This window comes from Trachypithecus francoisi, unplaced genomic scaffold (genome assembly GCF_009764315.1).
Source record: "Trachypithecus francoisi isolate TF-2019V2 unplaced genomic scaffold, Tfra_2.0 Lachesis_group3, whole genome shotgun sequence".
Taxonomy (NCBI): domain Eukaryota; kingdom Metazoa; phylum Chordata; class Mammalia; order Primates; family Cercopithecidae; genus Trachypithecus; species Trachypithecus francoisi.
Window position 1 is genome coordinate 144,483,251 of NW_022681468.1, and position 12,368 is coordinate 144,495,618.

Sequence of the window (12,368 nt, forward strand, 5' to 3'; positions counted from 1 at the left end):
AGTCTACCTGAGAAAGAACCCAACACAAACAAAGTCAGAGCTGAAAGGTCAAGAAATTAAGAAATTAAGCTTCTTGATCCACCCATGCTTGATCTCCTTCCCAGACTTCCTAGATTCTTAAACCAATGAATGTTTTATTTTTATTTATTTATTTCTACTTGGCAAGTGAAAGAATTTAGACAAATGTATCTCTCCCCTTTCCTTTACTTCCTAAGCAGAAATAGGACAGTGCTGGACAGGAAAAGAACTCCAAAGTAATCCTGACATCGACGAGATCCCCCGAGATGCTGGGAGGACAGACTGAGGTTCGTATCTCGGTTCTACTTCTCTGTCGCCACATCATCTCGCACGTGTCTCAGGCCTTTTGACAATGAACATGTTTCTAATCATAAATGACAACCCTTTTCTAAATTTGTCAATTGAATTCTAGAAAAGCTTCATCTTAACCACAACCATTCAAATATGTTTTTAATCAGCTTGAGCTACTATAACAAAATACCACAGACTGGGGCGGATTAAAGAACAGAAGTTTATTTTCTTGCAGTTCTGGAGGTTGAAAGTCCAAGATCAGGTGCCAGCATGATTGAATTCTGGTGAGGGCCCTCTTCTTAGTTTGTAGACAGCAACCTTCTTACTGTATTCTTACATGGCAGAGAGAGAGCGCTCTCTGGTTCCTCTCATTATAAGGACACTATTCCTTGTGGATCAGGGCCCTACCCTTGTGGACTCATTTAACCTTAATTACTTCTGTAAACGCTCTATCTGCAAATACAGCCACACTGGGGTTGAGGGCTTCAATATACGAATTTGGGAGAAATACAAATATTCAGGCTATAGCAATTACCATATTGTTTGTACCATTATTGATATTTAAGCACCTGCAGTATTGTATTTGCACATAAAAGTGATTGGAAGGCATTTCTCGTTTAGAAGACAATCGCTAACTAGTAGGATATAACATGGATTAGGGATTAGTAGGCTGTAACGATGGATTTGTGAGCTGGATTACTACCAAATTGGGGGACGTAAAGCTAATAAAACCAACTTTGCTGAAGTGAAAAGTCACACAGCTGAGGTCCTTGAGTCTCTGCCCAGAGAAAGATATAGGATGGGGATGAGTTTTCTGCCAAATCTTGCTAAATTTCACAGCACAGTCCCCGGTCAACAGTAGGGAGCCTGCTCTGGAGGAAGGTGAAGCTCCGACTGACAATAAACCAGGTGGAGGCGGAGGCCTGGGCTGGTCAGCACCTGCGGTCCCAGCACCCTTTCCCCACATCCTCCATTGCTCCTCCCTCCACGGGCATTAGGTGACCTCTCACCTCAGTAATGAGGCTCCTCCCCAGGGCTTCCTTGCTCTCCTCTCCACCCCTTTACCTCTCACCTCCTCTCCCTCCAGTCTACTCTTCTCACTTGGTGACTTTGCTTCAGGCCTCTCTGGCGTTCACAACACCACGCATGCCAACAGGGCCCCAGGCCAAATACATTGCCAGCGCTTTCCAATTCCTGGAAGGTCTCCTTGAAACCTACCAAAGGAAGATTTATAACTGCGTTAGCTTGTGAGCTAGATATCCATCAGCCATGGCAAAACCTGCTCATCCTGGGCTCAGAATACCAATGTTTTATGTCAAAAGTACTTTATGGTTTGACTCCATGAATCAATCTAAGTACAGCCCCGCTGGGGCAGGTGGCTGTGACTCTGCTCCACAGTTGGCAGCGGTTTGGGAATCTAACCTCCCAATGGAGCCTCCCCTCCTCTCTAGAATCTTCTTCTTTTCTTCTTCTCTTCCTCTCTGTGGGTATCACAATTCATCACTGACACCAAAGCCCGGGAGTCCTCCCAGTTTCCGAATTCCTACCCTCTCTAGTCATCCCAAAGCCCCGGGCTTCCCTATCCCTGCCCCTTCTATGCTCACCACTGTATCAAGACGAAAAGCTAGAAAAGTACATCAGTTTTACTTAGTGCCAGCCAATGAGGGGCACTCGTGACAGATGGGAAGGCAGAAGAGGAGAAGCCCTTCCTTCTCTGGTGTTGGTGGGTGTCTGCATCTATAGACATGAGGCCAGCATCGGCTTCTAGGTGGTCTCCTGCAATCACCTACTTTGATGTGGCTGATCCACAGCCAAGATCACTGGGACCAGTATTCCCGCAGTTTATTCAGCCCCCTGATCTGAAAGCCAACAGTAGTTTTCCACGATTCTTGCCTGTTCCCCTAGAGTTCTGTAAACATTGCTGTCCAATATTCCAGGAGTCAGCAAGCTCTTTCTGTAAAGGGCCAGAGAGTAAATATTTTAGGCTTTGCAGATCATATATGGTCCCTGTCACAACTGCTCAACTCTGCCTTTGTAGCGGAAAAGCACCCCAAACATCACATAAATAAATAAGCATGACCGTGTTCCAATAAAACTTTATTTATAAAAACAGGCCACTGGTTGCATTCGGCTCAAAAGTCATAGTTTGCCACCCTCTACAATATTTAATTCCTTTCTCCTTAAGCTTAATGGGACCCAAATCGTATAGCTTGATGGGACCCAAATCTAAACAGGTTTCTGTTTTCCTAACCGACAGGATATCTTCAATATCTATAGATTTTTTCCTGCCCTTAGTACCACTGCCTTAGTTCAAGCCCTCAGCCTTTTAAAGTAAGTTGGCCCTGGCATTGGTCACTCTGTCTGGTCTCTCCTCCCTAGTCCACACCTCACTCATGTGGCTACAATCTCCTGTCATTCCTCCATAAACTCTCTCAGTAGCTCTGTGTCATTTTTAGGTTGCCTTGTGTCCATTGGGGTCCCAACAGGAAGCAGATGGCACAGTCAAATTAAGATAATTCAACATGGGCTTGTTGACAAACGAGGGGCCCAGGTTTAGGGGAACGACAGGCACAGAGTAGTCGCTCAGGTTGACAGCAGTGGAGCTCTTTCCCCTCCAAGCCCACCAGGATAAAGGCAGGGAGCAATTTCCAGAACCCAAAAGAGTGATGGAGAGTCAGCCTTCTCTAACGATCTGTGCTGAAGGACCGGGTTTGGGTTTCTGTCCTCATTGTGTTTGATTCGTTTTTAATCCTATTCTCCTCAGACTAGTGCTTTGGTAACTTACAATTAAAAATCATTAGGAAACAATGAGATGAGAAAACTCACAGAGAGTACAAGCCCAAATGGTTTTCATTACAAATTAAGTATCCCTTATCTGAAATGCTTGGGACCAGAAGTGTTTTGGATTTCAGATTTTTTTCAGACTTTGGAATATTTACATCTACTGTGTATGAGATATCCTGGGGATGGGACCCGAATCTAACATGAAATTCATTGTATTAGGTATACCATTACCCATAGCCTGAAGATAATTTTGTACAATATTTTAAATAATTTTGCTCATGAAATAAAATTTTGACTACAACCTATCACATGAGGTCAGGTATGGAGTTTTCCATTTGTGGCATCATGTCAACCCTCAAAAAGTTTCAGATTTTGGGGCATTTAGGATATCAGATTTTCAGATTAGGGATCCTCAACTCATATTAGATTCAAAAGATAAAATTCTCTATCAAATTGCTACAAGGATTTTTAAATGTATATTCTTTTTTTCTTTTTCTTTTTTTTTTGAAACGGAGTCTTGCTTTGTTGTTCAGGCTGGAGTGTAGTGGTGCAATCTTGGCTCACGGCAACCTCTACCTCCTGGGTTCAAGCAATTCTCCTACCTCAGCCTCCCGACTAGCTGGGATTACAGGCACCCATCACCACACCCAGCTAATTTTTTGTATTTTTAGTAGAGACAGGGTTTTGCTATGTTGGCCAGACTGTTCTTGAACTCCTGACTTCAAGTGATCCACCCACCTCAGCCTCCCAAAGTGCTGGGATCACAGGAGTGAGCCACCGCACCCAGCCGTAAATGTATATTCTTAATTTCCGTTCTTCCCTCATCATGGCGCCAAGACAGCCCTGCAGGGAGGGAGCCAGAGTAATAAAAAAGCCAGTCTTACTCTCCTCCCTCTCTCCAGTCTCCTACCAACACCCTCCACTGGCCAAACCCAACCAGAAACCAGATAATCAGGAGAGGACATTGATACCACGCCTGTTAGCCTCCTGGGGCACAGGGCAATGTGCAGAAAGTGGAGGGTAGAGCTGAAGGAACAAAAGCAACAGAAAAAAATGCAGCCCAATGGCCTTCAAAAGACCACTTCCCAGCCTGTCTTCATGTGGTCCAGTAGGCCACCCCTACCAAACTAACTCTAGGTCCTACATCCCCTCACCTCTACCCCTTTACATATACTATTCCCTGTGCCTGGGAAGTTTCCACTCCTGTTTGGCCAAGTCTTGCTCTTCGTTCAGGACCATAGAGATAATAATGGTCTGGCACTGCTCAGAACATTTTTCTTCCAATGTCCTTCTTTGGGTAGCAAACCACTCCCCTATATATGAAGTGGGCAATGACCAAAATTTAGCTAATTTGTTCAATTATTCAACAAATATTTACTGAGTACTTACTGTGTGCCATATTTACTATTCTAGTTCCTACTAATACAGCACTGAACAAAAGATGACAAATCCCTGTACTCATTCTGACAAGGAAAACACATTTATTTATCAGGTGATAATGATAATCCTCACCTAAAATTGATCTATGAACACTTAGAAAGCAAAGTTTGTCACTTTCCTCCAAAGAGACCAATCTGGGAGGCCATGAACATAGCCCTCTCCCCTGGCCACACTAAGAAAATGTGTCTACAGTAGAAGAGTGACTCAGAGATGGCCAGAGGTGGTGGCTCACACCTGTAATCCCAACACTTTGGGAGGCCAGAGGTGGGTGGATCACTTGAAGTCAGGAGTTCAAGACCAGCCTGACCAACACGGTGAAACACCATCTCTACTAAAAATACAAAAATTAGCCGGGCTTGGTGGTACATGCCTGTAATGCCAGCTACACCAGAGGCTGAGGCAGGAGAATCACTTGAACCTGGGAGGTGGTTGCAATGAGTCGAGATGGCACCACCACCTTCAGCCTGGGTGACAAAGTGAGACTCTGTCTCCAAAAAAAAAAAAAAAAAAAGGTGCTTCAGAGGGAAAAAGAATTGGGAGATGAAAAGAGAGAGCATTGTAACTATATTATTTGACTCCTGGATCCAGCCACACCTGAAATCTACCCTTAGATTTCCCAGTTACATGAGCCAATAAATTCCCTCTTCTGCACAGGCTTATTTGGGTTGGATTTCTGTCACTTACAATCAAATGAGCTCTGACTAGTATAGGAATTCAGCTCAAACTTCCTCTTCTTTTCCCTGAATGTCTGATATAAGCCAGTGGGATATTCTAAAATATGCTATCAGAACATATACCTGGAACGTCTATCTTGGCAATTCACATGATAGACACATAAGTAATTAAACAGATCTCATTGAGGGCAAAGGCTTTCATCTATGAATCCCCAGAGTCCTACATATATTAGATGCACTAGAAGTGAAATGGTTATGGGAGTGACTAGTAAGAAATTTTTTCTTCATTGGTCCTCTATAGCAAATAGCATTTCTAATAGTATGTCTCTATGGTATGTATGTTTTCTGAGGGTTTTTTTGAGACAGTCTCACTCTGTCGCCCAGGCTGGAGTGCAGTGGCATGATCTCGGCTCACTGCAACCTCCGCCTCCCAGGTTCAAGTGATTCTCCTGCCTCAGCCTCCCAAGTAGCTGGGACTACAGGCTCGCACCAGGACGCCCAGCTCTTTTTTTGCATTTTTAGTAGAGACAGGGTTTTGCCATGTTGGCCAGGCTGGTCTCAAACTCCTGACCTCAACTGATCTGCCCTCCTCAGTGTCCCAAAGTGCTGGGATTACAGGCATGAAGCCCCTGCACCCGGCCTCTATGGTATGTATTTATATACCCTGGAGAGAGGAATTGATTTGAGATAAAGATAGGTTGAATACAAAGAGCCTTCCATAAGCTAAACCTGTCAGAATCCACACACCTTGGGTCAGACAGATTTCACTCCAGGAAAGGAGCCCATCTGTTTCTATGGGATATCTCATTACAAGTCACGAGGAAGCAGCCAGTCAATTTTGATTGACTTGAAGCAATTAATAATAGCTTATAACTAGAACAGTACTTGGTATTTGATTAGCATCATGTAAGAAGTATTTGACATATTTAATCTCCATAACAACTCAGCAAGGTAGATGCTATTTTAGTCCCAAATTTATAGATAAGAAAACTGTCATGGCTATAATCCCAGCACTTTGTGAGACCAAGGTGGGGGGATTGCTTGAGCACAGGAGTTTGAGACCAGCCTGGGCAACAAAGACCTTGTCTCTACAAAAAGTAAAATTATCCAGGCTTGGTGGTGTGCACTTGTGTTCCCAGCTACACAGGAGGCTGAGCCTGGAGGATCACTTGAGCCCCAAGAGGTGGAGGCTGCAGTGAGTCAAAATCACACTACTGCACTTCAGTCTAGGCAACAGTGAGACCCTGTCTTGAAAAAGGAAGAAAGAAGAAAAACAAAGTAAGAAAGGAGAAGAAAGGGAGGAAGGGAAGGAAGGGAAGAAAGGAGGAAGTGAAGGAAGAAAGGAAATGAAAAAGAAAGGGAAGGAAGGGAGAAAGAGGGAAGGAAGGAAGGAAAGAAGGAAGGAAGGAAAGGAGGGGAGGAAGAGGAGGAGGAGAAGGGGAGGAGGAGGGAAGGAAGGGAGGGAAGAAATGAAGGAAAAAGAGAAAGAAGGGAAAGAGAGAAAGAGAGCGAGAAAGAAAGAAAAAGAGTGAGAAAGAAAGGAACTGGATCACTTGAGGTGAGGAGTTCAAGACCAGCCTGGCCAACATGACGAAACCTCACCTCTACTAAAAATACAAACATTAGCCAGGCATGGCAGTGGGTGCCTGTAGTTCCAGCTACTCCGGAGGCTGAGGCAGAAGGATCGCTTGAATCTGAGAGGCAGAGGTTGCAGGGAGCCAAGATCTCACCATTGCACTCCAACTCGGGCTACAGAGCAAGACCCTGACTCAAAAAAAAAAAAAGAGGAAGGGAGGAAGGCAGGAAGAAAGGCAGGAAAGCAAGAAGGCAGGGAGGCAGGGAGGCAGGAAGGCAGGAAAGCAGGCAGGAATGAACGGAGGGAGGGAGGGAGGCAGGCAGGGAGGCAAAAAAAAATTAGGTAGGTGTAGTGGTCCACCCCTGTAGTCCCGGTTACCGGTAAGGCTGAGGCAGGAGGATCAGCTGAACCTGGAGGGTGGAGGTTGCAGTGACCCGAGATGGTGCCCCTGCACTCCAGCTTTGGCAACAGAGTGAGACCCCGTCTCCAAAAAAAAAAAAGAGAAAAAAACAGGGGCCCAGAGAGTTGAAATGACTTCCCCTAGACCGTACACTCAATGAGAAGTAGATCTAGGATTCAAACCCAGAGGCGGGATCCACACCTGCACTTTTACCCACTACCCGACGTTGGCGAATCTGTAACACTGGGGATTTCCCGATGCTGAAAGTCTGAAATGAGGCAGAGAGATGTAAGGGTGGCAAGTAACAGAATCTGCACGCCCTTTGACTAGTGCAAGGATGCTGGAAACCCCTGTCATGATCCCATTTCTGCAGGACTGATAGAAATTTCTAGTTTCGGGGGGAGTTATATTTCTGAATGCTTTGTTGGACTCCTAGAATTAACAACAGTAGCTACTGTCTAGGTGCCAAACTGCTCAGAGCTTTCCCTTGATTTACTTAATCCTCATATGAACTCTGTGGAAATGGTATTATTACCCATCCTACAGGTGAGGAAATGCTGACTAATATGCTTGAGCTGGACACTCTCAGGCAGGAGTCAGTGGGAGAGCCAGGATCCAAATCCAGGTCTGGGGCTGCTAGTCCTGTGTTCTATCAGCTGCTCTTCAAGAAAACCCAACCCAGCTGGTACCTAGTACACACCAGAGGATCTGCCCTTTTGCAGCCTCTGTCCTGCTGTAGGCCTCGGAGTGGCCCCAAATTGTCCCTGAGAGATGCAATCACAGGAGTTTTACTTCATGCAAATATGGAGAGTTATGACCTCATTTAGGATTGTTCATAGCATGCTGTACTCCAGGGAAATTACTTTTCAAAAATCAATATTGAGGGAGAAAACTGCCTAGTATTTCACCATCCGTCTTCTTCTCAATCGCTTCTTGTGACCTTTCCACCTATCTATTGTCAAACGTTAACCTTGACTTCTTCCAGCATATAGACAAGCAATTTTCTTAGGTATTTGACAGTTAACCTAACTGGAGAAATATAGTTTGCCTTAATCCACTCAAAAGTCTTCACCTTATCCAAAGCATTTCTTCCCTCCCTGGGACGATCACAGGGGAGCCATCCTGAATGAAAGCTCTGTGGTCTTAGGATGCGAAGGGGGAACTTTGTTTTAATGTCGGAACAGTTAACCCCTACATTTAAACCCAAAAAATCCGGAGGAGCTACTTTTATACGTTGCATTGCAAAAGCCACCTTTCTCAAAAGGAATAATATTCCATGTCTTTGATAATTTCTCCTGCAAGGTTGTTGTAAGAATTACATGAGAAAAAGACCAGGCGTGGTGGCTCACGCCTGTAATCCCAGCACTTTGGGAGGCTGAGGCGGGTGGATCATTTGAGGTCAGGAGTTTGAGACAGCCTGGCCAACATGGTGAAACCCTGTCTCTACTAAAAATAAAAATAAAAATAAAAAATAAAAATCAGCTGGGTATGGCAGCACAGACCTGTAATCCCAGCTACTTGGGAGGCTGAGCCTGGGAGGCAGAGGTTGCAGCAAACAGAGATCACGCCCCTGCACTCCAGTCTGGGCAACAGAGTCAGACTGTCTTTAAAAAAAAATAAAATAAAATAATTACATGAGAAAAATACCTAATGCTGATTATGTACCAATACCCTACTTAGCACATGACATATATATGTTACATTAATTGGTTAATGAGCAGTTTTCTCAGCAGGCACAAATGCCCTCTGCTCCTTGAGAGATTGCCCACTGATTACCTCCTCTCCACAACCAACCACTGGGTCTTCAAAGTCTATTAAGCATAAAATGCAGGCCACAGAACACTACTTACAATATCATCCTGTTTTAGTTTTCAGAAACTTGATATGTAATCATATTAGGTCACTTGAGAGACACCAACATGTTACTAGTTATTATAACTGGGTGGCAAATGTGGAAGTGATTTTTATTCCTTTTGTTTATACCTGTTCTCTAAATTTTCTGCAAAATTTATACCAAAAAAAAGCTTTTAAAATGTTAATATCGATTTTCCATCCCAAGATGGCTGAGTAGGAATAGCTCTGGTCTGCAACTCCCAGCATGATCGACGCAGAAGACAGGTGATTTCTGCATTTCCAACTGAGGTACTTGGTTCATCTCATTGGGACTGGTTGGACAGTGGGTGCAGCCTACTGAGGGCAAGCCAAAGCAGGTGGGACATTGCCTCACCTGGGAAGCACAAGGAGTCGGGGGATTTCCCTTTCCTAGTCAAAGGAAGCCGGGACAGATGATGGTACCTGGAAAAACAGGACACTCCCACCCAAATACTGTGCTTTTCCAATGGTCTTAGCAAATGGCACACCAGGAGATTATATCCTGCGCCCAGCTCGGTGGGTCCCACGCCCACAGAGCCTTGCTCACTGCTAGCACAACAATCTGAGATCAGCCTGCAAGACAGCAGCCTGGCAGGAGGAGACGCGTCTGCCATTGCTAAGGCTTCAGTAGGTAAACAAAGCAGCTGGGGAAGCTCAAACTGGATGAAGCCCTCTACAGCTCAGCAAGGCTTGTTGCCTCTGTAGACTCCACCTCTGGGGGCATGGCATAGGTAAATAAAAGGCAGCAGAAAATTCTGCAGACTTAAATGTCCCTGTCTGACAGCTCTGAAGAGAGCAGTGGTTCTCCCAGCATGGTGTTAGAGCTCAGAGAATAGAGAGACTGCCTCCTCAAGTGGGTCCCTGAACCCCGTGTAGCCAAACTGGGAGACACTTCCCAGTAGGGGCTGACTGACACCTCATATAGGCGGATGCCCCTCTGGGACAAAGCATCCAGAGGAAGGATCAGGCAGCAATATTTACTGTTCTGCAATATCTGCTGTTCTGCAGCCTCCGCTGGTGATACTCAGGAAAACAAGGTCTGGAGTGGACCTCCAGTGACCTCCAACAAACCTGCAGCTGAGTGTCCTGACTGTTAGCAGGAAAACTAACTAACAGAAAGGAATAGCATCAACATCAACAAAAAGGACATCCACACCAAAAGCCCAACTGTAGCTCACCAACATCAAAGACCAAAGGTAGATTAAACCACAAAGATGGGGAGAAACCAAGCAGAAAAGCTAAAAACCAGAGTGCCTCTTCTCCTCCAAAGGATCGCAGCTCCTCACCAGCAATGGAACAAAGATGGTCAGAGAATGACTTTGATGAGCTGGCAGAAGTAGTCTTCAGAAGGTCAGTAATAACAAACTTCTCCAAGCTAAAGGAGGATGTTCAATCCATCACAAGGAAGCCAAAAACCTTAAAAAAAAAAAAAAAAGTATAGATGAATGGCTAATTAGAATAAACAGTGTAGAGAAGACCTTAAATGACCTGATGGAGCTGAAAACCATGGCAAAAGAATGTGACACATGCACAAGCTTCAACAGCCAATTCGATCAAATGGAAGAAAGGATATCAGTGACTGAAGATCAAATTAATGAAATAAAGCAAGAAGACAAGATTAAAGAGAAAAGAAATGAACAAAGCCTCCAAGAAATATGGGACTGTGTGAAAAGACCAAATCTACATTTGATTGGTGTACCTGAAAGTGACGGGGAGAATGGAACCAAGTCAGAAAACACTCTTCAGTATATTATCCAGGAGAACTTTCCCAACCTAGCAAGGCAGGTCAACATTCAAATTCAGGAAATACAGAGAACACCACAAAGATACTCCTCGAGAAGAGCAACCCCAAGACACATAATTATCAGATTCACCAAAGTTGAAATGAAGGAAAAAAATGTTAAGGGCAGCCAGAGAGAAAGGTCAGGTACACCCACAAAGGAAAGCCCATCAGAATAACAGCAGATCTCTCGGCAGAAACTTTACAAGCCAGAAGAGAGTAGGGGCCAATATTCAACTTTCTTAAAGAAAAGAATTTTCAACCCAGAATTTCATATCCAGCCAAACTAAGCTTCATAAGTGAAGGAGAAACAAAATCTTTTACAGATAAGCAAATGCTGAGAGATTTTGTCACCACCAGTGCTCCTGAAGAAGCACTAAACATGGAAAGGAACAACTGGTACCAGTCATTGCAAAACCATGACAAATTGTAAAGACCATTGATGCTAGGAAGAAACTGCATCAACTAATGGGCAAAATAACCAGCTAACATAATGACACGATCAAATTCACACATAAGAATATTAACCTTAAATGCAAATGGGCTAAATGCCCCAATTAAAAGACACACACTGGCAAATTGGATAAAGAGCCAATACCCATCAGTGTGCTATATTCAGAGACCCATCTTATGTGCAGAGACACACATAGGCTCAAAATACAGGGATGGAGGAAGACGTAACAAGCAAATAGAAAGCAAAAAAAAAAAAAACAAAAAAAAAAAACAGGGGTTGCAATCCTAGTCTCTGATAAAACAGACTTTAAACCAACAAAGATCAAAAGAGACAAAGAAGGCCATTACATAATGGTAAAGGGATCAATTCAATAAGAAGAGCTAACTATCCTAAATATATATGCACTCAATACAGGAACACATAGATTCATAAAGCAAGTCCTTAGAGACCTACAAAGAGACTTAGACTCCCACACAATAATAATAGGAGACTTTAACACCCTACTGTCAATATTGGACAGATCAACCAGGCGGAAAGTTAACAAGGATATTCAGGACTTGAACTTATCTCTGCACCAAGCAGAGCTAATAGACATCTACAGAACTCTCCACCACAAATCAACAGAATATACATTCTTCTCTGCACCACATTGCACTTATTCCAAAATTGACCACATAGTTGGAAGTAAAGCACTCCTCAGCAAATGTACAAGAATAGAAATCACAACAAACTGTCTCTCAGACCACAGTGCAATCAAATTAGAACTCAGGATTAAGAAACTCACTCAAAACCACACAACTAGATGGAAACTGAACAACCTGCTCCTGAATGACTACTGGGTACATAACAAAATGAAGGCAGAAATAAAGATGTTCTTTAAAACCAATGGGAACAGAGACACAACGCACCAGAATCTCCGGGACATATTGAAAGCAGTCTGTAGAGGGAAATTCATAGCACTAAATGTCCACAAGAGAAAGCAGGAAAGATCTAAAATCGACACACTAACATCACAATTAAAAGAACTAGAGAAGCAAGAGCAAACACATTCAAAAGCTAGCAGAAGGCAAGAAATAACT

General features: G+C 43.9%; 1 long non-coding RNA gene across 1 annotated transcript; it reads right to left on the reverse strand.

The window, feature by feature from the left end:
* Window positions 1–515: 515 nt before the first annotated feature.
* On the reverse strand, window positions 516–3,613 carry LOC117070709. The gene is made up of 2 exons (XR_004432018.1): window positions 3,396–3,613; window positions 516–2,488 (listed from the first exon to the last, which is right to left on the reverse strand). It is a non-coding gene; the product is annotated as an uncharacterized LOC117070709 (long non-coding RNA).
* Window positions 3,614–12,368: the final 8,755 nt, after the last annotated feature.